Here is a 3,907-nt window from a genome sequence, read left to right as displayed (position 1 = left end):
TAAACATAAGAGAGTGTTTTGATATTTAAAAACACAAATTAAAGAAACTTTTCTCTCCCTTTCCTTACGAATTTCAGATTAGTAATGAGAGATACCAGCTAATGCTAATATATCACTACCGATAAACAACTGGGACTTCTCCTGGCCAAGGAAACTGATTAATACAATGTGTGCAAATATTAATTGATGGTGTGAATTAAGAATCCAATCCCTGCTTTAAAGATGTTATACACACAGTGTAATCAAGGAAAGCATTTAACCAAATTTGTTCATGAATTCCATTGTGTGCTGTTGCATAGCTAATTCATAATTGCATTAGTCTGTAGAATAATCTATTAATAAAACTGGAAGTAAAATTGGGCATAGATTCATTATCTCCGTTGTGCATGCTCACTGAAGAACATTTTCCCTGCAAATGAGGTGAAGCCCTCATTAGCATGCTCAGCAGACTGGGGAGCACATATCTGTCCTTTATTCTTCCAGTGGTGAGTAATGTTCCGGCAACCCAACTAATTCATTAAAGTTAGTGGAAAACTTGAGTGCATGCTTAATCTTCTTTGGTGTTAATTAGTATTTTCTTTGGTTTAAAAAATGTTTCATAATTTACTGAATTGAAAAATCAATTGCTGATCAGATTTGTAAAGGTAACTGCATTTTCTGCTAGTAGCTCTTGGCCTTTGTGGAGAAAAAGCCGGGCCCCTGAGTCATCGTTGCTTTTCAGAACCTTTGCTTTCCCACTGCTGTTTGGACTCATGAAAGGTCAGGGTAGGAATACCCAGAGAGTCCATCCAGAGACTAGTGTTAAGATTAGATTCAGAGAAATCTAGAAAATCTACAACTAAATGGGAGAGGAGTAAAGAGCCTGAGGTGAAATATTCATTCATTCACTCCTTCACTCAATCAACCAACTAACCATCATTGATTCGGTGCTGACAACATGCTGGGCACCGTGCCAGGCACTGTGAATACAGAAGTTAAATATTTGGGGTGTCATGGCCACACTGCACCACTTCCAGCTGCAAAGAGGAGGAGGAAGAGGAGAGGGGAAGGAGAGGAGCTGCCTCGTGCATGTGCTCCAACACTGAGGGGGCTGAGGACCAGGCACTGGAGGCCCAGGCCAGGCTGGGCAGCCACAGTAAGGCAGAGGATGAGGCAGCCAGTGCTGATGAGGACTCCAAGCCCTCCAGGAGCTGGCTCCAATCCCTGGCAGGAGTCCCTGCTTGTCCCTGAGGTCCAGGTGCAGATGCCAATGGCCAACTGTCCAGAAGGTGATCATTTGCCTGGACCTGTTGAAGGAAATGTTGCTGCTAAAGGTGGAGTCGTTCAACAGCTCCAAGATCAACGTGCTCAACGTCTCCCAGGAGATGAGTGAAATGTTCCCGAGGATAAAATACAAGAACAAAAGCCACGAATTCAGGCGGGTGGTGCTGAACGAGGACACAGCCTGGCTGTCTGGCCTGACCTCCAGCCCCTACAAGCACGGCAGCTGCCTCTAGACCTGGAGATAGCCTTTTGTTCCACCTTCAATCTAGAAGGTCTCTTCAGCCTCATCCAGAAGAAGACTGAGCTGCCAGTCACTAAGCACTTGCAGACGATCCCCTGCCAAGTGTGGTCCACACCATCCTTGTCTACAGCTGTTTGCTGTGCCAGCCCCAGGTCTCCCTGCGGCGAGTGAAGAAATGTTCCAGGGCTCTCTTGCTACTTCAACATTGTATATATCCACAACAGTGCTGACCAGGGGGAGGAGGAGGAATGAGCTGAAAGGACAGGTTTGCCATCATGCATAGTCTGGATACCAAGGGTACCAGCTACAAGTTTGAGGTGGTGCTGGCCCTGCCAGCCCTTGAGCTGTACAACCACATGGGCAAGCTATTGGCTTACCCTCTACAGGGTCCCTGAGAGAGCCATGCCTCCTACAGCCTGCTGGAGGAGGAGGATGTGCCCACTGAGGTTGAGGCCACTGTACGAACCATCTCTGCACATCTCCACCTTCTTGTACAATGAAACCCTTGGCCTAGAGTGCTGGTTCTCAAACTGGACTCAATGGAACCCCTGGTGAGGGTGTTCCAGGAGGCATCCGGGGCACCTGGAGGACTCTGGAAGGAAGCCTAAGATTCCAAGAAGCATTCCAGGGACTCTGGGCACCCTTTGCCCCTGTTTCCCAGCCCATACTTTACTCCAGTTTGTCAATTGTAATTTTCGTTCTTCCCTGTGTGATTTTTGTCATCAAAATAGAAATCTGAGGCTCCCTTATCCAGGTCTGCCACAACAAGAACAGATTTGGCCTAGAGTTGACAGAAATGTGGGAAGGTGAGCACTCTCACATACCATCGACTGAAAAGTAAGTTAATATGTCTTTTTATGAAAGGTGATGGAAATTAGACAGTATCTATCAGTAAACTTAAAGTGTGCAATACTCTATTCTCCAACGAGTCCAATTCTAGGAATACGTCCCATGAAATAGAGTTGATCCTCATTATTCGTGAGTCCTCACTATTTGTGAATATTTGAAAATTTGCCTACTCACTAAAATTTATTTATAACCCCCAAATCAATACTCATGGCACTCTGACGGCCATTTGCAGACGTGGGCAGAGGAGGGAAAAGTTTGAGTCAAGAATTCACTGTATTCCTACAGATGTGAAAAAATGCATGTTTATTCAGTTCTTTCAACAAATATGTGCTGAAAATAGCAACATAGGCATTTGGAATTCATTTATGGAGCAAACAGAAAAGGTACTTGCCCTTGCAAAACTTACATTCTAGCAGAACAAGGATCATTGCAGAATTGCTTGAAAATAACAGAAAATTAGGAGCAACCTCAAGATCCGATAACAGGTGACCAGCAACTTATAGCCCCAGTAATCCCTCTCCTAGGTACATCTCAAGAGAAATGAGGTGCATGTCCAAAAAGACATGTACAAGAGAGTTCTTAGCAGCTTTATTTATAACAAAAGGCTGGTCAAGGGGCCGGCCCAGTGGCACAGTGGTTAAGTTTGCATGTTCCGCTTTGGCAGCCTGAGGTTCACCGGTTCAGATCCCTGGTGCAGACATATGCACTGCTCATCAAGCCATGCCGTGGCAGGTGTCCCACATATAAAGTAGAGGAAAATGGGCATGAATGTTAGCTCAGGGCCTCTCTTCCTCAGCAAATAAGAGGAGGATTGGTGACAGATGTTAGCTCAGGGCTAATCTTCTTAAAAAAAAATTTAACAAAAGACTGGTCAAATTATGGTAATACATACAAGGGAGTGTACTACAGACATTGAAAATGATGTGGCTGTAAATTCCTTGACATAGAGCAAGTCCAGGATGAATTGTTGACTGAAAGAAAAATTGGTTTCAAAAGAGCATATCTGGGCCCATCCCGTGGCATAGTGGTGAAGTTTGGGCCCTCCCCTTCAGCGGCCTGGGGTTCACAGGCACGGGCACAGACCTAGCACTGCTTGTCAAGCCACGCTGTGACGGCATCCCACATGAAATAGAGGAAGCTTGGCACTGATATTAGCTCAGCGACAGTCTTCCTCAAATAAAAAAAGGAAGATTGGCAACAGATGTTAGCTCAGGGGCAATCTTCCTTCCAAACAGAACAAAACAAAACAACCCCAGCATGTCGCTTAGGCCCTAAGTTTGTGAAAATGTATGGCTAAAATGACATTCACGCACTAACACACATTTGTAGAGAACTATCTGGAAGATGTTTGTCAGGGCTTTCTCTTGGTAGTGGGAGATCATAAAATGTGTACTTTGTTATTTCACCTTTCTCTACTGTTTCAATATTTTTAAATGTTGTTTGTGAGAATATAATAGTAATCCTATTTACTATTCCAAATCTGCAGTGACCATGCTTAAATGCTTTACCAGCTCATCTTTTTTAGAAATTCCTCTGCCCCAAATGTTTCCCAGG

General features: G+C 44.5%; 1 pseudogene; it reads left to right on the top strand.

Annotated features, from left to right (window-relative positions):
- The first annotated feature begins 1,068 nt into the window (after positions 1-1,068).
- Positions 1,069-2,004, top strand: LOC106830968 (BRISC and BRCA1-A complex member 1 pseudogene; annotated as a pseudogene).
- The last annotated feature ends 1,903 nt before the right edge of the window (positions 2,005-3,907 follow it).

Source organism: Equus asinus, chromosome 21 (assembly GCF_041296235.1).
Source record: "Equus asinus isolate D_3611 breed Donkey chromosome 21, EquAss-T2T_v2, whole genome shotgun sequence".
Classification (NCBI taxonomy): domain Eukaryota; kingdom Metazoa; phylum Chordata; class Mammalia; order Perissodactyla; family Equidae; genus Equus; species Equus asinus.
This window is presented reverse-complemented; position numbering and strand designations above follow the sequence as displayed.